Source organism: Hyperolius riggenbachi, chromosome 12, assembly GCF_040937935.1.
Source record: "Hyperolius riggenbachi isolate aHypRig1 chromosome 12, aHypRig1.pri, whole genome shotgun sequence".
In the NCBI taxonomy this organism is placed as follows: Eukaryota; Metazoa; Chordata; class Amphibia; order Anura; family Hyperoliidae; genus Hyperolius; species Hyperolius riggenbachi.
Window position 1 is genome coordinate 88,873,589 of NC_090657.1, and position 16,149 is coordinate 88,889,737.

At 38.8% G+C, this 16,149-nt stretch overlaps 12 non-coding genes across 12 annotated transcripts; all 12 read right to left on the bottom strand.

Moving 5' to 3' along the window:
• Positions 1-286: 286 nt before the first annotated feature.
• Positions 287-368, bottom strand: TRNAL-AAG (transfer RNA leucine (anticodon AAG)). Its single transcript has one exon. It is a non-coding gene; the product is annotated as a tRNA-Leu (tRNA).
• A 1,046-nt stretch (positions 369-1,414) lies between these two features.
• Positions 1,415-1,496, bottom strand: TRNAL-AAG (transfer RNA leucine (anticodon AAG)). Its single transcript has one exon. It is a non-coding gene; the product is annotated as a tRNA-Leu (tRNA).
• A 402-nt stretch (positions 1,497-1,898) lies between these two features.
• On the bottom strand, positions 1,899-1,980 carry TRNAL-AAG (transfer RNA leucine (anticodon AAG)). The gene has a single exon. It is a non-coding gene; the product is annotated as a tRNA-Leu (tRNA).
• A 1,046-nt stretch (positions 1,981-3,026) lies between these two features.
• TRNAL-AAG (transfer RNA leucine (anticodon AAG)) lies at positions 3,027-3,108 on the bottom strand. Its single transcript has one exon. It is a non-coding gene; the product is annotated as a tRNA-Leu (tRNA).
• Positions 3,109-3,510: 402 nt separating this feature from the next.
• On the bottom strand, positions 3,511-3,592 carry TRNAL-AAG (transfer RNA leucine (anticodon AAG)). Its single transcript has one exon. It is a non-coding gene; the product is annotated as a tRNA-Leu (tRNA).
• A 1,046-nt stretch (positions 3,593-4,638) lies between these two features.
• Positions 4,639-4,720, bottom strand: TRNAL-AAG (transfer RNA leucine (anticodon AAG)). The gene has a single exon. It is a non-coding gene; the product is annotated as a tRNA-Leu (tRNA).
• Positions 4,721-5,122: 402 nt separating this feature from the next.
• On the bottom strand, positions 5,123-5,204 carry TRNAL-AAG (transfer RNA leucine (anticodon AAG)). The gene has a single exon. It is a non-coding gene; the product is annotated as a tRNA-Leu (tRNA).
• A 1,046-nt stretch (positions 5,205-6,250) lies between these two features.
• On the bottom strand, positions 6,251-6,332 carry TRNAL-AAG (transfer RNA leucine (anticodon AAG)). The gene has a single exon. It is a non-coding gene; the product is annotated as a tRNA-Leu (tRNA).
• A 402-nt stretch (positions 6,333-6,734) lies between these two features.
• Positions 6,735-6,816, bottom strand: TRNAL-AAG (transfer RNA leucine (anticodon AAG)). The gene has a single exon. It is a non-coding gene; the product is annotated as a tRNA-Leu (tRNA).
• Positions 6,817-7,861: 1,045 nt separating this feature from the next.
• Positions 7,862-7,943, bottom strand: TRNAL-UAG (transfer RNA leucine (anticodon UAG)). Its single transcript has one exon. It is a non-coding gene; the product is annotated as a tRNA-Leu (tRNA).
• A 6,955-nt stretch (positions 7,944-14,898) lies between these two features.
• On the bottom strand, positions 14,899-14,980 carry TRNAL-AAG (transfer RNA leucine (anticodon AAG)). The gene has a single exon. It is a non-coding gene; the product is annotated as a tRNA-Leu (tRNA).
• A 402-nt stretch (positions 14,981-15,382) lies between these two features.
• On the bottom strand, positions 15,383-15,464 carry TRNAL-AAG (transfer RNA leucine (anticodon AAG)). Its single transcript has one exon. It is a non-coding gene; the product is annotated as a tRNA-Leu (tRNA).
• Positions 15,465-16,149: the final 685 nt, after the last annotated feature.

Genomic DNA, 16,149 nt, shown 5'->3' on the forward strand with positions numbered 1-16,149 from the left:
ACCTATTCTCAAAACCGCAGAAAGAGAAAACACTTGACAGTACTGGCTTTGGTTCTATGCCTCTGATGACAGCACCTAGGAAAGTGCAGGTAAAGCACTCTATGCCACAGCAGAATCAATGGATTAGTCTTCTCAAATGTAACCTTTTCTGACCAAGATAAGCTCCTCAAGTGGCCCTGATGTATAAGCTTGGACAAGTATTTGAGCAAGTGTTAAAGCCAGAGGAGCTGAGGCCTTATCTTTCCTACATAGTATATCCTTGTCAAGCAAGCGAGAAGTTAAAGGCTGGCAGTGGTGGGATTTGAACCCACGCCTCCGAGGAGACTGGAGCCTTAATCCAGCGCCTTAGACCACTCGGCCACACTACCCTGCGGATGTCTACTCTTGCGTGCTTTAAGACACGTTTTTCAAGAGTCAAAGGTTAAGCGGTTAATTACTGTGCCATCAACAGGTTATCATCTGGGGATATGCTGCATGCTGGCAGCCATTCTCAGTTCCATAAGGAAGAACGCATAACAATACTGACTTGTGTTCCATTGCTCTGATACCACTGAGTGCAGCACCTACTGTCCGATCGCTTTTCCGATCAATTTTCCGATCGAAAATCAGATCGGATATGCATTAAATTATCTATTGAACCAACTATCTGCCAAAAAATCTCATGGTGTATTCCCATCATGAGACCCTGGAGGAAGCCTTCAAATAATTTTTGCATCTCAAGGAAACCGACCTTACTGGGGCAAGTGGGGAAAATGCCAGGGAACCCCTGAAAAGTCCTGAAGGAAGCTTGGGCTTCCAGGGAACCCTGGTTGAGAAAACCTGCTTTGGCCTAGCGTACAATAAAAGACATCCTCTCGAACCCCTAACTGCCCACGTAGTTAATGTATCAGCTTTTATGCAAAAGTAATGTCACCTGTCTAAAAAAAGCACAATTGTCCACTTACGTACAATGTACAATGTAGCCCGTAGCACTGGAATAGATGCTATTGCACGTATACCTAAAATCCCATTCACCTACAATTGAGAGGAAACATTTGCCTACTATTGGGTAATAGGGGCAGATCTCACCTCAGTCATCTAAATGAGATCTTTGCCCTGTTTACTTTGTAGAGAGTCCTATCTGTTGCCACTGTTGCTGTCAAAAGGTCCTCCACAGCCAGGAGTTATGAGCTGTGGCACATTGTCAGAATCCAGTGGAAAAGTGCATGTAAAGGTCTTAAGCCATTGTAAGCACTTTTTTTTCTAAACTGTATTCCTTTGTAGCGGTGAAAGAAAGTGTGGTGCTGGGAAAGCCTCATTCATGTTGTTGTGCAAGCTGATGGAGGAAAAGAGAAGTATTTGAGCTTTCTTGTTGTTGATGAAGGGACGTAGTAGATCCACAAGAGGCCTGCGAGGCAAGATAGAAGTTGTAGACTGGCAGTGGTGGGATTTGAACCCACGCCTCCGAGGAGACTGGAGCCTTAATCCAGCGCCTTAGACCGCTCGGCCACACTACCTTGCCGATATCGATCTTTTGTGTGCTTTTAAAATGAGGTGTGTATGAGTGGAATGTTAAGTGGTTCATTATTGTGCCATCAACAAGTAATCAACTGGGGACATGCTGCATGTATGCACCTATTCTCAAAACCGCAGAAAGAGAAAACACTTGACAGTACTGGCTTTGGTTCTATGCCTCTGATGACAGCACCTAGGAAAGTGCAGGTAAAGCACTCTATGCCACAGCAGAATCAATGGATTAGTCTTCTCAAATGTAACCTTTTCTGACCAAGATAAGCTCCTCAAGTGGCCCTGATGTATAAGCTTGGACAAGTATTTGAGCAAGTGTTAAAGCCAGAGGAGCTGAGGCCTTATCTTTCCTACATAGTATATCCTTGTCAAGCAAGCGAGAAGTTAAAGGCTGGCAGTGGTGGGATTTGAACCCACGCCTCCAAGGAGACTGGAGCCTTAATCCAGCGCCTTAGACCACTCGGCCACACTACCCTGCGGATGTCTACTCTTGCGTGCTTTAAGACACGTTTTTCAAGAGTCAAAGGTTAAGCGGTTAATTACTGTGCCATCAACAGGTTATCATCTGGGGATATGCTGCATGCTGGCAGCCATTCTCAGTTCCATAAGGAAGAACGCATAACAATACTGACTTGTGTTCCATTGCTCTGATACCACTGAGTGCAGCACCTACTGTCCGATCGCTTTTCCGATCAATTTTCCGATCGAAAATCAGATCGGATATGCATTAAATTATCTATTGAACCAACTATCTGCCAAAAAATCTCATGGTGTATTCCCATCATGAGACCCTGGAGGAAGCCTTCAAATAATTTTTGCATCTCAAGGAAACCGACCTTACTGGGGCAAGTGGGGAAAATGCCAGGGAACCCCTGAAAAGTCCTGAAGGAAGCTTGGGCTTCCAGGGAACCCTGGTTGAGAAAACCTGCTTTGGCCTAGCGTACAATAAAAGACATCCTCTCGAACCCCTAACTGCCCACGTAGTTAATGTATCAGCTTTTATGCAAAAGTAATGTCACCTGTCTAAAAAAAGCACAATTGTCCACTTACGTACAATGTACAATGTAGCCCGTAGCACTGGAATAGATGCTATTGCACGTATACCTAAAATCCCATTCACCTACAATTGAGAGGAAACATTTGCCTACTATTGGGTAATAGGGGCAGATCTCACCTCAGTCATCTAAATGAGATCTTTGCCCTGTTTACTTTGTAGAGAGTCCTATCTGTTGCCACTGTTGCTGTCAAAAGGTCCTCCACAGCCAGGAGTTATGAGCTGTGGCACATTGTCAGAATCCAGTGGAAAAGTGCATGTAAAGGTCTTAAGCCATTGTAAGCACTTTTTTTTCTAAACTGTATTCCTTTGTAGCGGTGAAAGAAAGTGTGGTGCTGGGAAAGCCTCATTCATGTTGTTGTGCAAGCTGATGGAGGAAAAGAGAAGTATTTGAGCTTTCTTGTTGTTGATGAAGGGACGTAGTAGATCCACAAGAGGCCTGCGAGGCAAGATAGAAGTTGTAGACTGGCAGTGGTGGGATTTGAACCCACGCCTCCGAGGAGACTGGAGCCTTAATCCAGCGCCTTAGACCGCTCGGCCACACTACCTTGCCGATATCGATCTTTTGTGTGCTTTTAAAATGAGGTGTGTATGAGTGGAATGTTAAGTGGTTCATTATTGTGCCATCAACAAGTAATCAACTGGGGACATGCTGCATGTATGCACCTATTCTCAAAACCGCAGAAAGAGAAAACACTTGACAGTACTGGCTTTGGTTCTATGCCTCTGATGACAGCACCTAGGAAAGTGCAGGTAAAGCACTCTATGCCACAGCAGAATCAATGGATTAGTCTTCTCAAATGTAACCTTTTCTGACCAAGATAAGCTCCTCAAGTGGCCCTGATGTATAAGCTTGGACAAGTATTTGAGCAAGTGTTAAAGCCAGAGGAGCTGAGGCCTTATCTTTCCTACATAGTATATCCTTGTCAAGCAAGCGAGAAGTTAAAGGCTGGCAGTGGTGGGATTTGAACCCACGCCTCCAAGGAGACTGGAGCCTTAATCCAGCGCCTTAGACCACTCGGCCACACTACCCTGCGGATGTCTACTCTTGCGTGCTTTAAGACACGTTTTTCAAGAGTCAAAGGTTAAGCGGTTAATTACTGTGCCATCAACAGGTTATCATCTGGGGATATGCTGCATGCTGGCAGCCATTCTCAGTTCCATAAGGAAGAACGCATAACAATACTGACTTGTGTTCCATTGCTCTGATACCACTGAGTGCAGCACCTACTGTCCGATCGCTTTTCCGATCAATTTTCCAATCGAAAATCAGATCGGATATGCATTAAATTATCTATTGAACCAACTATCTGCCAAAAAATCTCATGGTGTATTCCCATCATGAGACCCTGGAGGAAGCCTTCAAATAATTTTTGCATCTCAAGGAAACCGACCTTACTGGGGCAAGTGGGGAAAATGCCAGGGAACCCCTGAAAAGTCCTGAAGGAAGCTTGGGCTTCCAGGGAACCCTGGTTGAGAAAACCTGCTTTGGCCTAGCGTACAATAAAAGACATCCTCTCGAACCCCTAACTGCCCACGTAGTTAATGTATCAGCTTTTATGCAAAAGTAATGTCACCTGTCTAAAAAAAGCACAATTGTCCACTTACGTACAATGTACAATGTAGCCCGTAGCACTGGAATAGATGCTATTGCACGTATACCTAAAATCCCATTCACCTACAATTGAGAGGAAACATTTGCCTACTATTGGGTAATAGGGGCAGATCTCACCTCAGTCATCTAAATGAGATCTTTGCCCTGTTTACTTTGTAGAGAGTCCTATCTGTTGCCACTGTTGCTGTCAAAAGGTCCTCCACAGCCAGGAGTTATGAGCTGTGGCACATTGTCAGAATCCAGTGGAAAAGTGCATGTAAAGGTCTTAAGCCATTGTAAGCACTTTTTTTTCTAAACTGTATTCCTTTGTAGCGGTGAAAGAAAGTGTGGTGCTGGGAAAGCCTCATTCATGTTGTTGTGCAAGCTGATGGAGGAAAAGAGAAGTATTTGAGCTTTCTTGTTGTTGATGAAGGGACGTAGTAGATCCACAAGAGGCCTGCGAGGCAAGATAGAAGTTGTAGACTGGCAGTGGTGGGATTTGAACCCACGCCTCCGAGGAGACTGGAGCCTTAATCCAGCGCCTTAGACCGCTCGGCCACACTACCTTGCCGATATCGATCTTTTGTGTGCTTTTAAAATGAGGTGTGTATGAGTGGAATGTTAAGTGGTTCATTATTGTGCCATCAACAAGTAATCAACTGGGGACATGCTGCATGTATGCACCTATTCTCAAAACCGCAGAAAGAGAAAACACTTGACAGTACTGGCTTTGGTTCTATGCCTCTGATGACAGCACCTAGGAAAGTGCAGGTAAAGCACTCTATGCCACAGCAGAATCAATGGATTAGTCTTCTCAAATGTAACCTTTTCTGACCAAGATAAGCTCCTCAAGTGGCCCTGATGTATAAGCTTGGACAAGTATTTGAGCAAGTGTTAAAGCCAGAGGAGCTGAGGCCTTATCTTTCCTACATAGTATATCCTTGTCAAGCAAGCGAGAAGTTAAAGGCTGGCAGTGGTGGGATTTGAACCCACGCCTCCAAGGAGACTGGAGCCTTAATCCAGCGCCTTAGACCACTCGGCCACACTACCCTGCGGATGTCTACTCTTGCGTGCTTTAAGACACGTTTTTCAAGAGTCAAAGGTTAAGCGGTTAATTACTGTGCCATCAACAGGTTATCATCTGGGGATATGCTGCATGCTGGCAGCCATTCTCAGTTCCATAAGGAAGAACGCATAACAATACTGACTTGTGTTCCATTGCTCTGATACCACTGAGTGCAGCACCTACTGTCCGATCGCTTTTCCGATCAATTTTCCAATCGAAAATCAGATCGGATATGCATTAAATTATCTATTGAACCAACTATCTGCCAAAAAATCTCATGGTGTATTCCCATCATGAGACCCTGGAGGAAGCCTTCAAATAATTTTTGCATCTCAAGGAAACCGACCTTACTGGGGCAAGTGGGGAAAATGCCAGGGAACCCCTGAAAAGTCCTGAAGGAAGCTTGGGCTTCCAGGGAACCCTGGTTGAGAAAACCTGCTTTGGCCTAGCGTACAATAAAAGACATCCTCTCGAACCCCTAACTGCCCACGTAGTTAATGTATCAGCTTTTATGCAAAAGTAATGTCACCTGTCTAAAAAAAGCACAATTGTCCACTTACGTACAATGTACAATGTAGCCCGTAGCACTGGAATAGATGCTATTGCACGTATACCTAAAATCCCATTCACCTACAATTGAGAGGAAACATTTGCCTACTATTGGGTAATAGGGGCAGATCTCACCTCAGTCATCTAAATGAGATCTTTGCCCTGTTTACTTTGTAGAGAGTCCTATCTGTTGCCACTGTTGCTGTCAAAAGGTCCTCCACAGCCAGGAGTTATGAGCTGTGGCACATTGTCAGAATCCAGTGGAAAAGTGCATGTAAAGGTCTTAAGCCATTGTAAGCACTTTTTTTTCTAAACTGTATTCCTTTGTAGCGGTGAAAGAAAGTGTGGTGCTGGGAAAGCCTCATTCATGTTGTTGTGCAAGCTGATGGAGGAAAAGAGAAGTATTTGAGCTTTCTTGTTGTTGATGAAGGGACGTAGTAGATCCACAAGAGGCCTGCGAGGCAAGATAGAAGTTGTAGACTGGCAGTGGTGGGATTTGAACCCACGCCTCCGAGGAGACTGGAGCCTTAATCCAGCGCCTTAGACCGCTCGGCCACACTACCTTGCCGATATCGATCTTTTGTGTGCTTTTAAAATGAGGTGTGTATGAGTGGAATGTTAAGTGGTTCATTATTGTGCCATCAACAAGTAATCAACTGGGGACATGCTGCATGTATGCACCTATTCTCAAAACCGCAGAAAGAGAAAACACTTGACAGTACTGGCTTTGGTTCTATGCCTCTGATGACAGCACCTAGGAAAGTGCAGGTAAAGCACTCTATGCCACAGCAGAATCAATGGATTAGTCTTCTCAAATGTAACCTTTTCTGACCAAGATAAGCTCCTCAAGTGGCCCTGATGTATAAGCTTGGACAAGTATTTGAGCAAGTGTTAAAGCCAGAGGAGCTGAGGCCTTATCTTTCCTACATAGTATATCCTTGTCAAGCAAGCGAGAAGTTAAAGGCTGGCAGTGGTGGGATTTGAACCCACGCCTCCGAGGAGACTGGAGCCTTAATCCAGCGCCTTAGACCACTCGGCCACACTACCCTGCGGATGTCTACTCTTGCGTGCTTTAAGACACGTTTTTCAAGAGTCAAAGGTTAAGCGGTTAATTACTGTGCCATCAACAGGTTATCATCTGGGGATATGCTGCATGCTGGCAGCCATTCTCAGTTCCATAAGGAAGAACGCATAACAATACTGACTTGTGTTCCATTGCTCTGATACCACTGAGTGCAGCACCTACTGTCCGATCGCTTTTCCGATCAATTTTCCGATCGAAAATCAGATCGGATATGCATTAAATTATCTATTGAACCAACTATCTGCCAAAAAATCTCATGGTGTATTCCCATCATGAGACCCTGGAGGAAGCCTTCAAATAATTTTTGCATCTCAAGGAAACCGACCTTACTGGGGCAAGTGGGGAAAATGCCAGGGAACCCCTGAAAAGTCCTGAAGGAAGCTTGGGCTTCCAGGGAACCCTGGTTGAGAAAACCTGCTTTGGCCTAGCGTACAATAAAAGACATCCTCTCGAACCCCTAACTGCCCACGTAGTTAATGTATCAGCTTTTATGCAAAAGTAATGTCACCTGTCTAAAAAAAGCACAATTGTCCACTTACGTACAATGTACAATGTAGCCCGTAGCACTGGAATAGATGCTATTGCACGTATACCTAAAATCCCATTCACCTACAATTGAGAGGAAACATTTGCCTACTATTGGGTAATAGGGGCAGATCTCACCTCAGTCATCTAAATGAGATCTTTGCCCTGTTTACTTTGTAGAGAGTCCTATCTGTTGCCACTGTTGCTGTCAAAAGGTCCTCCACAGCCAGGAGTTATGAGCTGTGGCACATTGTCAGAATCCAGTGGAAAAGTGCATGTAAAGGTCTTAAGCCATTGTAAGCACTTTTTTTCTAAACTGTATTCCTTTGTAGCGGTGAAAGAAAGTGTGGTGCTGGGAAAGCCTCATTCATGTTGTTGTGCAAGCTGATGGAGGAAAAGAGAAGTATTTGAGCTTTTTTGTTGTTGATGAAGGGATGTAGGAGATCCACAACAGACCTGCGAGGCAAGATAGAAGTTGTAGACTGGCAGTGGTGGGATTTGAACCCACGCCTCCAAAGAGACTGGAGCCTAAATCCAGCGCCTTAGACCGCTCGGCCACACTACCTTCTTGATATCAATTCTTTGTGTGCTTTTAAAATGAGGTGTGTATGAGTGGAATGTTGAGTGGTTGATATTTGTGCCATCAACAAGTAATCAACTGGGGACATGCTGCATGTATGCACCTATTCTCATTACCGCGGAAAGAGAAAACACTTGACAGTACTGGCTTTCCACTTTTTCACCATTTTTCACTTTGTTCACCTTCTTCACTTTTTTCACCATTTTTTTTACTTTTTCACCATTTTTCACGTTTTTCACCATTTTTCCACTTTTTCACTTTTTTCACTTTATTCACCTTTTTTCAATTTTTCACCATTTTTCACGTTTTTCACCTTTGTTCACTTTTTAAACCATTTTCACTTTTTCACCATTTTTCACGTTTTTTAACCTTTTTTCACTTTTTTCACCATTTTTCACTTTTTCACCATTTTTCACTTTTTTCACCATTTTTCACGGTTTTCACCTTTTTTCACTTTTTTCACCATTTTTCACTTTTTCACCATTTTTCACGTTTTTCACCTTTTTCACTTTTTTCACCATTTTTCACTTTTTTCACCATTTTTCACGGTTTTCACCTTTTTTCACTTTTTTCACCATTTTTCACTTTTTCACCAATTTTCAAGTTTTTCACCTTTTTTCACTTTTTTCACCATTTTTCACGGTTTTCACATTTTTTCACTTTTTTCAGCGTTTTTCACTTTTTTCACCATTTTTCACGTTTTCACCATTTTTCACCATTTTTAACTTTTTCACCTTTTCACTTTTTTCACCGTTTTTCACCTTTTTTCACTTTTTTCACCGTTTTTCACCTTTTTTCCACTTTTTCACCATTTTTCAACTTTTTTCACTTTTTAATCCATTTTTCACTTTTTCACCTTTTTTCACTTTTTTCACCATTTTTCACTTTTTCACCATTTTTCACGTTTTTCACCTTTTTTCACTTTTTTCACCATTTTTCACTTTTTTCTCCATTTTTCACGGTTTTCACCATTTTTCATTTTTTTCACCGTTTTTCACCTTTTTTCACCTTTTTCACGTTTTTTCACTTTTTCACCATTTTTCATTTTTTTTCACCGTTTTTCACTTTTTTCACCTTTTTCACCTTTTTTCAGCTTTATTCACGTTTTCACTTTTTTCACCTTTTTTCACCATTTTTCACTTTTTCACCATTTTTCACCTTTTTCACCTTTTTTCACCATTTTTCACTTTTTCACCATTTTTCACCTTTTTTCACTTTTTTCACCATTTTTTTAACTTTTTCACCATTTTTCACAGTTTTCACCATTTTTCACTTTATTCTCGTTTTTCACCTTTTTTCACCTTTTTAACCTTTTTTCACTTTTTCACCATTTTTCATTTTTTTCCACCGTTTTTCACTTTTTTCACCTTTTTCACGTTTTTCACCTTTTTTCACTTTTTTCACCATTTTTCACTTTTTTCACCATTTTTCACTTTTTCACCATTTTTCACGTTTTTCACCTTTTTTTACTTTTTTCACCATTTTTCACTTTTTCACCATTTTTCACGTTTTTCACCTTTTTTCACCATTTTAACCGTTTTTCACTTTTTTCACCATTTTTCACTTTTTCACCATTTTTCACGTTTTTCACCTTTTTTCACCATTTTAACCGTTTTTCACTTTTTCACCATTTTTCACGGTTTTCACCATTTTTCACTTTTTTAACCATTTTTCACTTTTTTAACCATTTTTCACTTTTTCACCATTTTTCACGGTTTTTCACTTTTTTTCACCATTTTTCACTTTTTCACCATTTTTCACCTTTTTTCACTTTTTTCACCATTTTTTTAACTTTTTCACTATTTTTCAGTTTTCACCATTTTTCACTTTATTCTCGTTTTTCACCTTTTTTCACCTTTTTCACCTTTTTTCAGCTTTATTCACGTTTTCACTTTTTTCACCTTTTTTCACCATTTTTCACTTTTTCACCATTTTTCACGTTTTCACCTTTTTTCACCATTTTTCACTTTTTCACCATTTTTCACCTTTTTTCACTTTTTTCACCATTTTTTTAACTTTTTCACCATTTTTCAGTTTTCACCATTTTTCACTTTATTCTCGTTTTTCACCTTTTTTCACCTTTTTAACCTTTTTTCACTTTTTCACCATTTTTCATTTTTTTTCCACCGTTTTTCACTTTTTTCACCTTTTTCACGTTTTTCACCTTTTTTCACTTTTTTCACCATTTTTCACTTTTTTCACCATTTTTCACTTTTTCACCATTTTTCACGTTTTTCACCTTTTTTCACTTTTTTCACCATTTTTCACTTTTTCACCATTTTTCACGGTTTTCACCTTTTTTCACCATTTTAACCGTTTTTCACTTTTTTCACCATTTTTCACTTTTTCACCATTTTTCACGTTTTTCACCTTTTTTCACCATTTTAACCGTTTTTCACTTTTTCACCATTTTTCACGGTTTTCACCATTTTTCACTTTTTTAACCATTTTTCACTTTTTTAACCATTTTTCACTTTTTCACCATTTTTCACGGTTTTTCACTTTTTTCACCATTTTTCACTTTTTCACCATTTTTCACGTTTTTCACCATTTTTCACTTTATTCACGTTTTTCACCTTTTTTCACCCTTTTCACCATTTTCATTTTTTTTCACCGTTTTTAACTTTTTTTCACCGTTTTTCACTTTTTTCACCTTTTTCACCTTTTTCACCTTTTTCACCTTTTTTCACCTTTTTTCACTTTTTCACTTTTTTCACCTTTTTTCACCATTTTTCACTTTTTCACCATTTTTCACGTTTTTCACCTTTTTCCACTTTTTTCACCATTTTTCACTTTTTCACCATTTTTCACGGTTTTCACCTTTTTTCACTTTTTTAACCGTTTTTCACTTTTTCACCATTTTTCACGGTTTTCACTATTTTTCACTTTTTTAACCATTTTTCACTTTTTCACCATTTTTCACCTTTTTTCACTTTTTTCACCATTTTTCACTTTTTTCAACATTTTTCACGGTTTTCACCATTTTTCACTTTATTCACGTTTTTCACCTTTTTTCACCTTTTTCACCTTTTTTCACTTTTTCACCATTTTTAATTTTTTTTCACCGTTTTTCACTTTTTTTCACCTTTTTCACCTTTTTTCACCGTTTTTCACTTTTTTCACCTTTTTCACCTTTTTTCACCTTTATTCACGTTTTCACTTTTTTCACCTTTTTTCACCATTTTTCACTTTTTCACCATTTTTCACGTTTTTCACCTTTTTTCACCATTTTTCACTTTTTCACCATTTTTCACGTTTTTCACCTTTTTTCACTTTTTTCACCATTTTTCACTTTTTCACCATTTTTCACGTTTTTCACCTTTTTCACTTTTTTCACCATTTTTCACTTTTTCACCAATTTTCACGTTTTTCACCTTTTTTCACTTTTTTCACCTTTTTCACTTTTTTCAGCGTTTTTCACTTTTTTCACCATTTTTCACGGTTTCACCATTTTTCACCATTTTTAACTTTTTCACCATTTTTCACTTTTTTCACCGTTTTTCACCTTTTTTCACTTATTTCACCGTTTTTCACCTCTTTTCCACTTTTTCACCATTTTTCAACTTTTTTCACTTTTTAATCCATTTTTCACTTTTTCACCTTTTTTCACTTTTTTAACCATTTTTCACTTTTTCACCATTTTTCACGTTTTTCACCTTTTTTCACTTTTTTCACCATTTTTCACTTTTTTCAACATTTTTCACGGTTTTCACCATTTTTCACTTTATTCACGTTTTTCACTTTTTTCACCTTTTTCACCTTTTTCACCTTTTTTCACCGTTTTTCACTTTTTTCACCTTTTTCACCTTTTTTCACCTTTATTCACGTTTTCACTTTTTTCACCTTTTTTCACCATTTTTCACTTTTTCACCATTTTTCACTTTTTTCACCTTTTTTCACCATTTTTCACTTTTTCACCATTTTTCACGTTTTTCACCTTTTTTCACTTTTTTCACCATTTTTCACGTTTTTCACCTTTTTCACTTTTTTCACCATTTTTCACTTTTTTCACCATTTTCCACGGTGTTCACCTTTTTTCACTTTTTTCACCATTTTTCACTTTTTCACCATTTTTCACGTTTTTCACCTTTTTCACTTTTTTCACCATTTTTCACTTTTTCACCAATTTTCACGTTTTTCACCTTTTTTCACTTTTTTCACCTTTTTCACTTTTTTCAGCGTTTTTCACTTTTTTCACCATTTTTCACGGTTTCACCATTTTTCACCATTTTTAACTTTTTCACCATTTTTCACTTTTTTCACCGTTTTTCACCTTTTTTCACTTTTTTCACCGTTTTTCACCTCTTTTCCACTTTTTCACCATTTTTCAACTTTTTTCACTTTTTAATCCATTTTTCACTTTTTCACCTTTTTTCACTTTTTTCACCATTTTTCACTTTTTCACCATTTTTCACGTTTTTCACCTTTTTTCATTTTTTTCACCATTTTTCACTTTTTTCTCCATTTGTCACGGTTTTCACCATTTTTCATTTTTTTCACCGTTTTTCACCTTTTTTCACCTTTTACACGTTTTTTCACTTTTTCACCATTTTTCATTTTTTTTCACCGTTTTTCACTTTTTTCACCTTTTTCACCTTTTTTCACCTTTATTCACTTTTTCACTTTTTTCACCTTTTTTCACCATTTTTCACCTTTTCACCATTTTTCACGTTTTTCACCTTTTTTCACCATTTTTCACTTTTTCACCATTTTTCACGTTTTTCACCTTTTTTCACTTTTTTCACCATTTTTCACTTTTTCACCATTTTTCACGGTTTTCACCATTTTTCACTTTTATAACCATTTTTCACTTTTTCACCATTTTTAACGTTTTTCACCTTTTTTCAACTTTTTTCACTTTTTAATCCATTTTTCACTTTTTCACCTTTTTTCACTTTTTTCACCATTTTTCACTTTTTCACCATTTTTCACGTTTTTCACCTTTTTTCATTTTTTTCACCATTTTTCACTTTTTTCTCCATTTGTCACGGTTTTCACCATTTTTCATTTTTTTCACCGTTTTTCACTTTTTTCACCTTTTTCACCTTTTTTCACCTTTATTCACTTTTTCACTTTTTTCACCTTTTTTCACCATTTTTCACTTTTTCACCATTTTTCACGTTTTTCACCTTTTTTCACCATTTTTCACTTTTTCACCATTTTTCACGTTTTTCACCTTTTTTCACTTTTTTCACCATTTTTCACTTTTTCACCATTTTTCACGGTTTTCACCATTTTTCACTTTTATAACCATTTTTCACTTTTTCACCATTTTTAACGTTTTTCACCTTTTTTCACTTTTTTCACCATTTTTCACTTTTTCACCATTTTTCACGTTTTTCACCTTTTTTCACTTTTTTCACCATTTTCACTTTTTCACCATTTTTCACCTTTTTCACTTTTTTCACCATTTTTTACTTTTTCACCATTTTTCACGTTTTTCACCATTTTTCCACTTTTTCACTTTTTTCACTTTTTAAACCATTTTTCACTTTTCACCATTTTTCACGTTTTTCACCTTTTTTCACTTTTTTCACCATTTTTCACGTTTTTCACCTTTTTTCACTTTTTTCACCATTTTTCACTTTTTAAACCATTTTTCACTTTTTCACCATTTTTCACGTTTTTCACCTTTTTTAACTTTTTCACCATTTTTCACTTTTTTCACCTTTTTTCACTTTTTTCACCATTTTTCACTTTTTCACCATTTTTCACGGTTTTCACCTTTTTTCACCATTTTAACCGTTTTTCACTTTTTCACCATTTTTCACGGTTTTCACCATTTTTCACTTTTTTAACCATTTTTCACTTTTTTAACCATTTTTCACTTTTTCACCATTTTTCACGTTTTTTCACTTTTTTCACCATTTTTCACTTTTTCACCATTTTTCACTTTTTTCACCATTTTTCACTTTTTTCACCTTTTTTCATTTTTTTCACCATTTTAACACGGTTAATTACTGTGCCATCAACATGTTTATCATTTGGGGATATGCTGCATGTTGGCAGCCATTCTCAGTTCCATAAGGAAGAACGCAAAACAGTACTGACTTTTGTTCCATTGCTCTGATACCACTGAGTGCAGCACCTACTGTCCGATCGCTTTTCCGATCGATTTTCTGATCGAAAATCAGATCGGATATGCATTAAATTATCTATCGAACCAACTATCTGCCAAAAAATCTCATGGTGTATTCCCATCATGAGACCCTGGAGGAAGCCTTCAAATAATTTTTGCATCTCAAGGAAACCGACCTTACTGGGGCAAGTGGGGAAAATGCCAGGGAACCCCTGAAAAGTCCTGAAGGAAGCTTGGGCTTCCAGGGAACCCTGGTTGAGAAAACCTGCTTTGGCCTAGCGTACAATAAAAGACATCCTCTCGAACCCCTAACTGCCCACGTAGTTAATGTATCAGCTTTTATGCAAAAGTAATGTCACCTGTCTAAAAAAAATCACAATTGTCCACTTACGTACAATGTACAATGTAGCCCGTAGCACTGGAATAGATGCTATTGCACGTATACCTAAAATCCAATTCACCTACAATTGAGAGGAAACATTTGCCTACTATTGGGTAATAGGGGCAGCTCTCACCTCAGTCATCTAAATGAGATCTTTGCCCTGTTTACTTTGTAGAAAGTCCTATCTGTTGCCACTGTTGCTGTCAAAAGGTCCTCCACAGCCAGGAGTTATGAGCTGTGGCACATTGTCAGAATCCAGTGGAAAAGTGCATGTAAAGGTCTTAAGCCATTGTAAGCACTTTTTTTTCTAAACTGTATTCCTTTGTAGCGGTGAAAGAAAGTGTGGTGCTGGGAAAGCCTCATTCATGTTGTTGTGCAAGCTGATGGAGGAAAAGAGAAGTATTTGAGCTTTTTTGTTGTTGATGAAGGGACGTAGTAGATCCACAAGAGGCCTGCGAGGCAAGATAGAAGTTGTAGACTGGCAGTGGTGGGATTTAAACCCATGCCTCCGAGGAGTCTGGAGCCTTTATCCAGCGCCTTAGACCGCTCGGCCACACTACCTTGCCGATATCGATCTTTTGTGTGCTTTTAAAATGAGGTGTGTATGAGTGGAATGTTAAGTGGTTCATTATTGTGCCATCAACAAGTAATCAACTGGGGACATGCTGCATGTATGCACCTATTCTCAAAACCGCAGAAAGAGAAAACACTTGACAGTACTGGCTTTGGTTCTATGCCTCTGATGACAGCACCTAGGAAAGTGCAGGTAAAGCACTCTATGCCACAGCAGAATCAATGGATTAGTCTTCTCAAATGTAACCTTTTCTGACCAAGATAAGCTCCTCAAGTGGCCCTGATGTATAAGCTTGGACAAGTATTTGAGCAAGTGTTAAAGCCAGAGGAGCTGAGGCCTTATCTTTCCTACATAGTATATCCTTGTCAAGCAAGCGAGAAGTTAAAGGCTGGCAGTGGTGGGATTTGAACCCACACCTCCAAGGAGACTGGAGCCTTAATCCAGCGCCTTAGACCGCTCGGCCACACTACCCTGCGGATATCTGCTCTTGCGTGCTTTAAGACACGTTTTTCAAGAGTCAATGGTTAAGCGGTTAATTACTGTGCCATCAACAGGTTATCATCTGGGGATATGCTGCATGCTGGCAGCCATTCTCAGTTCCATAAGGAAGAACGCATAACAGTACTGACTTGTGTTCCATTTCTCTGATACCACTGAGTGCAGCACCTACTGTCCGATCGCTTTTCCGATCAATTTTCCGATCGAAAATCAGATCGGATATGCATTAAATTATCTATTGAACCAACTATCTGCCAAAAAATCTCATGGTGTATTCCCATCATGAGACCCTGGAGGAAGCCTTCAAATAATTTTTGCATCTCAAGGAAACCGACCTTACTGGGGCAAGTGGGGAAAATGCCAGGGAACCCCTGAAAAGTCCTGAAGGAAGCTTGGGCTTCCAGGGAACCCTGGTTGAGAAAACCTGCTTTGGCCTAGCGTACAATAAAAGACATCCTCTCGAACCCCTAACTGCCCACGTAGTTAATGTATCAGCTTTTATGCAAAAGTAATGTCACCTGTCTAAAAAAAGCACAATTGTCCACTTACGTACAATGTACAATGTAGCCCGTAGCACTGGAATAGATGCTATTGCACGTATACCTAAAATTCCATTCACCTACAATTGAGAGGAAACATTTGCCTACTATTGGGTAAT